Source organism: Bufo gargarizans, chromosome 2 (genome assembly GCF_014858855.1).
Source record: "Bufo gargarizans isolate SCDJY-AF-19 chromosome 2, ASM1485885v1, whole genome shotgun sequence".
Taxonomy (NCBI): Eukaryota; Metazoa; Chordata; class Amphibia; order Anura; family Bufonidae; genus Bufo; species Bufo gargarizans.
Window position 1 is genome coordinate 18,245,498 of NC_058081.1, and position 10,618 is coordinate 18,256,115.

Below are 10,618 nucleotides of genomic sequence, written 5' to 3' on the forward strand. Positions count from 1 at the left end.
CTTCCTGCTGTCACTTGGTCAGATAAACCACCTATTTGTGTATAAAATTCCTCAACGTTTATGTCCTCCTCCTCTGCCAGTTGATCCTCCTCAGGTGGCCGTGAATTGTAGAGGCCACATCTTCTGTCCCCTCACCAATCAGAATTGTCAGCATCCCCTACAGGACGTGAAGGAGTGGAATGACATCATTCATCCCAAAGTTCTGCTGACTGACAAATAAAGTGGTCTCCTCAAAGGGCCTAAGCAAACGACATGTGTCGCACATGAACTGCCACTGGCTAACATGGAAGTTGCACTGGGGAGTAGACCTGTCCATCTGCAGCATTAAGAAATTGTTGACCTCCTTCCTCTACTCCATATGACTGCTCCATATTGTGCGTTGAGTTCCAATGGGTGGAAATGTTGCATATCAGGCAATGTTGTGTAAGAGCATTTTGCCTTTTCAGATCAAGGAGGGTGTGTTTTGCATGGGAAGAGTGGCTGAAGAGCATGCACAGTTTCCTGGACATTTTTAACAGCTCTTGCGGTTCAGTGGAAGACTTGAAAAACCAGTTGACAATGAAATTGAAGACATGCACCATGCAAGGTGCATGGGTCAGCTCTCCCTGATGCAGAACAGACAAAATGTTCTTCCTGTTATCAGTAACCATGGTTCCTATCTCCAGTTGGCGAGGAGAAAGCCAGTATTCAATTTCTTTATTGATGATGCTTAGCAGTTCCTGACCAGTGTAGCTCTGTTCGCCCAGGCTGAACAGGTGCAGAACCATGTGACAACTCCTAGCTTTGCATAGGTGATATGCTAGACAACTACTGTGAACTGTGGCTAGAGGGGAGGCTGAGGAGAAGGTGGAGGATGAGGAGGCAGAGAAGGACTTTGGTGCAGAAATATCAGCATTACAATGAGAAGGCAGCATTGCCATCACCTGGCCAAGTTGCTGGTGTACCTGGCCCGAAACCACATTTACTTAGGGGTTGTGAATGAAATATATTGTCCTTGACCATAGTTGCAACTCCATAAGTCAGCGCTGGCGTGAACATTACCAGACTTGCCCACTATCTGATCAACATACGTTTGCAGGGCTGATACATCTTATTTGGAAAAGTAATGTCGGCCTGGGATTCTCCACCTTTGCCGGCACAAGCCAAACGTTCTCTGACATGTGCTGAGTCAACTACATGGAAAGGGAGGTAATTTCTGGCATGTGCAGAGTTCTCTGACATGTGCAGAGTCAACTACATTAAAAGGGACGGACTGTAGTACCAGCAACTTCGCCAGGAGCAGGTTAAGCTTCTGTGCTGTTGGATGAGTGCATGCATACTGTTTTCTCTTTGCAATCGCCTCAGTGATCGTTTGCTGTTGAAACAAGTTATGAGGAGTAGGAGGAACATCAGGCGCTATAGACAAATTCCTTCTTCTGACGTTGTTGAGCCCTGTCTGCAAGAGAGGGGGTGCGGGCCAATGGGAGATGCAGCAATTGCTGCATCAGGCTGTAAGACTAAATGAGTGGCACAGGTTTTCCCACACCATTTTATGGTGATGGTTCATGTGTTGACGCAGGGCCGTGATGCCAACATTAGCACCCTGGGCACACCTCACCTTCTGCTCACATATCCTGCATCCCACCAAGCTAATGTCTCCCAGCGACTTACTGGGGGATGCCTACCTGCCACTGTGTTTATGAACCTGTGCACTGCTAGTGTGTTCCTCACAGGTAGTCTCCTGAATAGCAGACTGTGTACCTCTCCCACCTCTGGCTGCAGATTTCCATTTGCTTCCACCCTGCTGTCTCACAGGCATGCTGGCACCCTCACCCTCTGATGATGACCCCTCTTCACCTGGCTCTCACGTGCAATCGACTACATCATCATCAACATCAGTTTGGTTGTCACTTGTGTCACCCTCACATGTCTCTTGAGCACGTCCTTGACATCTCGCAACATATGCTCATTACTGGTAGTTGCACATCTAGCGGAGTCTGCAGCAGACCTCTCCTCCAAATCTGTGCTGGTCAGTAACTGCTGACCGTCCTCTAAAAGCTCATCCGAAAAAAAGCGGAGCAGAGCTTGCAGGCATACCTTACCTGGCTAGCAGAAGGAGCAGCAAAAGAGAGAGGCAGGTTCAGGACACGTGAGCGCACAGAGGCAGTTACTGGGCCATGGCAACTAAGTGTGGTGTTAGAGGAACCCACCCATTCCTGGCTGTTGAAGAGCAAGTCAACCATTCCAGTACAGCTGGATTGATGGTCAAAACACGACCGCTGGATGACAGTGGCAGCTCTGGCCAGTTGCTGCAGCTGCTGCTACGACCAACCCTTCCTCTGCTGCTACTTATTCCAGCTACAGCTAAATTTTTGCCACTGCCCGTTCCTTTGGAGGACCTGCCTGTTGGCCATGGTGTACTGTAATTGTATTCAGTGCTTAAGATTGAGTATAAATGGCGCAGTAGATGAACTAGATAAACATGCCTATATATTAGACCGTCTGTTGGCAATGAGCCTGACGCACAGTAAGTCTATGTATAACAGAACATATAAGTTGCAGATCAGGAAAATAATGTTTTTGGACAAAAAAGTGTGTTTTTTAAACCCAAGAAAATTATGGGTGTATTTCTAGTTTAAATTGCACACTGACTAATCTGACACTGCAAAGAACGCCCTTCTTCAGTTGCAAAGGCAGAATAGCATTCCCAAATATCTCATATGCGACGTTTTCACAGGTTGGACTCCACCCTCCACATGTTGGACCGCCTATATGAGCAGAGGAAGGCCATCAACGATTTCTTGATGATGCAGGCAATCAGGAGCACTCCCCTGTGCAACTTTGATGTTAGCCAGTGGCAGCTCATGCGTGACACCTGACGTTTGCTCAGTCACTTTGCGGAGGCCACTTTATTTGTCAGTCGCCAGGACTATGGGATGAACGACTTCATTTCACTACTTCATGTCCTGGAGCAGATGATGATAACTCTGCCTGGACAGGGTACAGGAGATGCGACGCCTGGCGCCTACATCTCACGGCTACCCGACCCCTGTGGGGGCTGAACTGGAGGAGGACATACAGGCACAAGCAATGTATGCAGAAATGGGTAGTTTTTCTGCACAAGTGACAGGAGAGGATCAGGAGGAGCAGAATGGGGTAGAGGGCAATGAGGAAGACCATGCAGATGATCCTGAGACACCGTGGTAGTATCTAGTGGATATGGAGGCAGGGAGTCCCTTGCACAAATGGCAAGATGCATGCTGAGTTGGTTGCGTAGTGACAGCCGAATTATCACCATTCGTCAGAGGGATGACTACTGACTCTACACCATGTTAGACCCTCGTTACTGCTCCAAAATAAGGGTCTTTTTCCACCCTCTGAGAGGGAGGATAAACTCAACTACTGCTGAAACATCCTATGTAGTCAGTAGACCGCTGCCGATATGTGACATCGCCATCCCTACGAAGATCTGAGTGGGGGCCCTCTGTGCTCATGTTCCACTGCCAAGGCTGCTAGAGGTGGGTGGGGGATAGGAGCAGCTCCATCAGCAGCAACTTAAGTCTGGAGTCTCTAATGAGCCCTTTTCTTCACCCGCCTACTGAAGAAACCACTCACCAGCAGCAGTAGCAAGACATGGAGCAGAACCTGAACCAGCAGGTGGTGACATACTTAGATTGCACCCTGCTACCTGGCATCCAAGATCCCCTGGACTACTGGGCAGCCAAACTTGATTTGTGGCTGCAACTGGCCGAGTTTGCCCTGGACAAGCTTTCCTGTCCAGCCAGTAGTAGGGGCATGAGAGCGGGTGCTTAGTGCGGCGGGGGGCATGGTTACCCCAAGGAGAACTTGCCTTTTCACCCAAAATGTGGAGAGACTGACCTTTGTAAAGATAAATCAGGCGTGGATCAGCCACGATTTCTACACTCCAGTGCCTGATGCATCAGACTAGATCATTCTGGGTGCCACCCACAAAGTTTGTGAAAAGTCACCCACTTCTTCTGACCACCTGCTTCACCCACTATTCTGATGCTGTCATCCGACTGATGCCACACACCTGCTGCCTCTGCTGCCATGTTCTCCTACTGACACCCACCATCTTGTGCTGTTATTTCCACTACTGTTGCCCCTGACCCTGTGACTACTCATGCGTTTGCCACCCTCATCACTCTTTGACTAAACACTATCTTGATTCCTCATGCATTCTTCCTTTTTTTGCCGGAAGTCCTGAGCGCCGGAGTATCAATGCTCCTTCAGCCTGCTTCAGGCCGTCAATGCCTCTCTCTGCCCATAAGGCATGCATGCACACTTCCTTCCTGTTCTTATAGGACCAGCGTGCACATGCTAATCTTCTACAGCCAATGATCCGGTTACCCTGTGGTACTTTAGCTACTTTGTCCTGTGGTAAGGTGCCTGAGCAGCAGGTTCTAGTTTGCTAGTTTCCTGCTAAAGAGTGCCATGTTTGTTTGCCTGTTCTGTATACCTGACCTCCACCTGTTCTCTGTTCTGACCCTGAGCTCACCCATCCTGATCTCATCCTGTTTATTGGATTGCAGCATTCTCTGGCTACCCTGACCTTGGCCTGTCCCTGACTACAGTTGTTGCCTAATAATACTCCCTTGAGAAAGCTGTGATGGTGAAACCGGTTGGGTTTTAAGATGTTTTATATGCATAACTACAAGATTTTGATTCTGCAAGTATAATTTTAAGCCTGTTAAATAAACTACATCGGATCCCACCCCGGGTGCGCTAGTTTGTTTTCAAATTCTGTGCAGTAAACTCCCAGACTCCACGAAGCAAAGGAACAGCCACAACTATGTGTAACGGCAGCGTTTTCAACTGAACCAGCTCGGAGAAAGAAAGAGGGATGCTACTGCACCTAACAGCCAATCCGGCTTACTGGGACATCTAACAGAGCCGATGCTGACTGATCTGGTGAGATCAGGACTTTTATAACTGCTAATAAACCTACTTTTCTAATCAAAGGAAACTGCTCCAGTTCCAGGCTTTTTTGTTTTAATTGTGTTCAGTATCTGGCTATTACACAAGCACTAATTTGGACTTGTTTTTGAGCCACATATAAGATTCTATTCTATTCTTGTTTATCTGATCCCTTGGTGCCCTGCACTTGTGTCTCCTGACCCCTGTGGGACAGCAGTCACTTGACTTGAGACTACTTCAAGAGGTAGCACCCTGGTGGTTCCCCTGCAGTGAAGTCCAGATCCATGTATATAGGTTAAAAGGTGAATACTGCGGGAGGGGGGGTCACTTAGATAACACCCTTAGGAGTAATTCAAAGCCAAATCTGTTCAAGTAATACCCATTTTGTTATACAAACGTTTGATGTCCAACTTAGCAAGTGTGGTACTGAGCCAGCTCTAGGAAGATGGCCCATTGTGATTTTCCCTACAGGCCCCTCTTCTCCATGAAAACCCCTGGTGGGAAGAGTAAAGAATTGCAATATCTTTGGCCATTCGTTTGTGAATGGTCATGTTTTTATTTTTTTTCTGATGTAATCCAAATCACAGCTAACAAACATATTAATATCCAGAAATGTAATTTCAAATGATAATTTCCAACCATTATTACGTTTCCCGTCTAATGAGGATTGCCAGATTATGTACAATTAAAACCTCTGCCCCTGAGGCTACAGCAGTCAATTACAAACGATTTACGAATCAATATATGTTGCTCGGCATTAAAGGGCACATGAGAGTCCACGACCTGCAACGACCAGATATTAACTCACTCTGCAAAAGTAAGAAGAATCGAGCGCTGGTAAGAATGTATTATACCTGACTATAAAATAACCTGAAATACACATAGGTAGTATAGTAACGCATGATGATTCTTATAGTGAGGGATCTTTACAGTCTATAAAAGCCACAATTATAATTAGGCTGCACATGAAATGTAGAATATTCTTGGTAGGACACACAAGAGGCTTCAGCACTCTGCAGACATGACTGTATGGACTATAAATGCTATAATCCCTGCATAAAAGAGGCACTTCACGAATATCTTGCTCAAGCTAAACACTCAAAGTGACCTTTCATAGATAGGATCCTAATAGCAGCCACAGCATGCACACAGCGGCGCGATTGTTTTGTTTTATAAGATCTGCTGACTTCTTTTTTCAGCATTCATTATACATTTCTGCAGTTAGTTATTTTTACCTTAGTATTATTATGGATTTTATCCGGTTTGTGACCGCCCATTCGCCCAGAGCAACTTTATATTTTTTTTAGCGTTTTTGTTTATTTCCTTCCCTGCGTTTCAAGAGTCACAATCATTTATTTATTTTTTCTCTTTTCCGTTCACATAGCCCTTTAGGGCCTTATTTTTCGCATTTTTTGCTGGTAATGTCTTCTTGTTTGAATGGAACCATTTAATTTACCACACCGTGTATTGTTTTTATGGGGCTCTAAAAATGACATATCTTTTTTTATTCTGCTGGTACTTATGATTATGGCGATGCCAAATTTAGCATGTTTTTTTTTATTATGTTTTAATACTTGTAAAAAAAAAATCTTTGCATGGCCATATTCTGACAGCCATAACTTTATAGTACCTCCCTATACAGAGGTGTTTGAGAGCTTGCTTTTTGAAGGGCAAGCTGCATTTTTTTTTATTCGTAACATTTTGGGGTTCATATGACTTTTTGATCACATTTTATAAAAAAATTTAAGTGGGGGTTTCCTATCAAAGCATTCACTGAGCATAAAAGTATTTTTATGTTTTAATAATTTGGACATTTATAGACATTGCCAATTATATGTATTTTCTATCATTTATTTGTATGTGTATAATTGGGAAAGAAGGTGATTCAATTTAGTATTTTTGTGTTTTTTATATTTTTTTAAATGTTTTACTGTGATTTTTAGTCATTGTGATCCTCTGATGTCTTGTACCATAGACTACAATAGAAAACTATGCCAGTCTATGGAATTTGTACTGGCTGCATTCCAAGCACTGTCATGGTTAGCTTACTATGACTGGCCTGGGAGCCTTCACAATGGGGGACAGAGGCAGCCTGCTCAGATGCTGCAGTCGCTATTGAGGGATTAAATGACTGGTATTGGAGATATCTCTGATCCCGATGATAGTGGCCGGGTGTCTGTTGTATTATACAGCTGGCACCTGATGTGTACAGAATGAGCTCAGCTAATGAGCCCACCCATACATTCCCTGCATCCAAATGATATAAATGTACGGCATTGTGCGTTCCGGGGATAAACCTGCACATATGCACTGGTGTCCTCTGCTGGGTGAAGCAGGTGACCATCGGTCTAAGGACAGATGGCTCCTGCTCTAAAAGTCGGGATTGGAGAAGCTCCGATCCAGCTATCTAACCTTTAGATCATGTGGTCAGTAACAACAGTAGCATCTAAGTGCTTTCAGAGGTAGGGGGCTCCCTCTGCCAACCATCCCCCCTCACTAATGCGACTGTGGGGTGCCAATGGCTTTACATGACAGCATAGGGGTCTACTGAAGGCCCCCAGGTCTGCCGTCTGTGTATGCCTATAAGCTTGTGTCTCTGTATTGCTTGTCACTGACATCATAATACACTGTAGTGCAATTCCACCTGTTCTGGGACTAGTAAATGATTAAAATAGGAAGTCAATAAAGTTTTAATAAAAAACCTCCATATGTTTGGTATCACCACATCTGTAAAGATCTAAACTAGATAGATAGATCTGAGATAGATATTAGATATATTACATAGATAAATAGATAGATGATAGATAGATAGATAGATAGATAGATATGAGATAAATGGATAGATAGATAGATATGAGATTAGATAGATAGATAGATAGATATGAGATAGATAGATAGATAGATAGATAGATAGATAGATATGAGATAAATGGATAGATAGATAGATAGAATATAGATAGATATGAGATTAGATAGATAGATAGATATGAGATAGATAGATAGATAGATAGATAGATAGATAGATAGATAGATATGAGATAAATGGATAGATAGATAGAAGATAGATAGATATGAGATTAGATAGATAGATAGATAGATATGAGATACAGTGAGGAACAGAAGTATTTGAACACCCTGCAATTTTGCAGAAGTTCTCTCACTTAGAAATCATGGAGGGGTATGAAATTCACATTGTAGGTGCAGCCCCACAATTTAAAATAGAATTGATGTATGTACTGTATGTATGATTTTTAAATAATTTTTTTCTTATGCACTGCTGAACATAAGTATTTGAACACCTGAGAAAATCAGTGTTAATATTTGGTACAGAAGCCTTTCTTTGCAATTACAGAGGTCAAACGTTTCTTGTAGCTCTTGACCAGGTTGCACACACTGCAGCAGGGATTTTGGCCCACTCCTCCACACAGATCTCCTCTAGATCTGTCAGGTTTCGGGGCTGTCGCCGAGCAACATGGATTTTCAGCTCCCTCCAAAGATGTTCTATTGGATTTAGGTCTGGAGACTGGCTAGGTCACTCCAGAACCTTGATATGATTCTTATGGAGCCGCTCCTTGGTTATCCTGGCTGTGTGCTATGGGTCATTGTCATGTTGGAAGACCCAGCCACGACCCATCTTCAATGCTCTGACTGAGGGAAGGAGGTTGTTGCTCAAAATCTCATAATAAATGGCCCCATTCATCCTCTCCTTAATACAGTGCAGTCGTTGGACAGTGATCTATTTTCACCAAGCTGCTTGGCAATTGCCCCGTAGCCCTTTCCAGCCTTGTGGAGATCCAAAATTTTGTCTTTAGTGTCTTTTGACAGCTCTTTGGTCTTGCACATGGTTGTAGTTGGCATCCGACTAACTGTGGGGTGGGCAGGTGTCTTTAAAGAGCTCAGACAGGTGCTACTAAGTAAGATTAATAAGTGGAGTAGAGGTGGACTTTTGGAAGGCACAGTAACAGGTCTTTGAGAGCCAGAATTCTTGCTGTTTCTAAGGTGTTCAAATACTTCTGTTCAGCAGTAACAAAGTAACATAGTACATAAGGCCGAAAAAAGAAATTTGTCCATCCAGTTTGGCCTGTCATCCTGCAAGTTGATCCAGAGGAAGGCAAAAAAAAAAACTGTGGGGTAGAAGCCAATTTTCCTCATTCCATGCATCCACTACTCTCTCAGTAAGGTAATACTTCTTGATATTACTTTTAAACCTTTGCCCCTCTAATTTAAAACTATGTCCTCTTGTAGCAGTTTTTCTTCTTTTAAATATTCTCTCCTCTTTTACCTTGTTGATTCCCTTTATGTATTTAAAAGTTTCTATCATATCCCCTCTGTCTCGTCTTTCTTCCAAGCTATACATGTTAAGGTCCTTTAATCTTTCCTGGTAAGTTTTATCCTGCAATCCATGTACTAGTTTAGTAGCTCTTCTCTGAACTCTCTCCAAAGTATCAATATCCTTCTGGAGATATGGTCTCCAGAACTGAGCACAATACTCCAGATGAGGTCTCACTAGTGCTCTGTAGAGCAGCATGAGCACCTCCCTCTTTCTACTGGTAACACCCAAGCATTCTGCTAGCAAGTCCTGCTGCTCTATGACATTGTCTGCCTACCTTTAAGTCTTCTGACATAATGACCCCTAAATCCCTTTCCTCAGATACTGAGGTTAGGACTGTATCACTGATTGTATATTCTGCTCTTGGGTTTTTATGCCCCAGGTGCATTATCTTGCACTTATCAACATTACATTTTAGTTGCCAGATTTTTGACCATTCCTCTAGTTTTCCTAAATCCTTTTCCATTTGGTGTATCCCTCCAGGAACATCAACCCTGTTACAAATCTTTGTGTCATCAGCAAAAAGACACACCTTACCATCGAGGCCTTCTGCAATTTCGCTGATAAAGATATTAAGCAATATGGGTCCCAGAACAGATCCCTGAGGTACCCCACTGGTAACAAGACCATGGTCTGAATATACTCCATCGACTACAACCCTCTGTTGTCTGTCTCTCAGCCACTGCCTAATCCATTCAACAATATGGGAGTCCACGCACAAAGACTGCAGTTTATTGATAAGCCTTCTATGTGGGACAGTATCAAAAGCCTTACTAATGTCTAGTTAAGCGATGTCTGCTGCACCTCCGCCATCTATTATTTTAGTCACCCAATCAAAAAAAAAATCTATAAGATTAGTTTGACATGATCTCCCTGAAGTAAACCCATGATGTTTTTCATCTTTCAGTCCATGGGATTTTAGATGTTCCACAATCCTCTCCTTAAGTATGGTTTCCATTAATTTCCCCACTATTGATGTCAGGCTTACTGGCCTATAGTTGCCCGATTCCTCCCTACTACCTTTCTTGTGAATGGGCACAACATTTGCCAATTTCCAATCTTCTGATTGGTACTGTAGTTGCCCCATTCCAGTTATTACTTTAGTTGTCCTCCTCTGGACCTTCTCCAGCTCTGCTATGTCTGCCTTGTTTACAGTAGCCCAGAACTGAATACAGTTATCCATGTGTGGTCTGACTAGCGATTTGTAAAGTGGTAGGACTATGTTTTCATCACGGGTATCTATGCCCCTTTTGATTCAGCCCATTATCTTATTGGCCTTGGCAGCAGCTGCCTGACACAGGTTTTGCAGCTTAGTTTGCTGTTTATAAAAATTCCTAGATCCTTTTCCATGTCAGTGTTACCCAGTGTTTT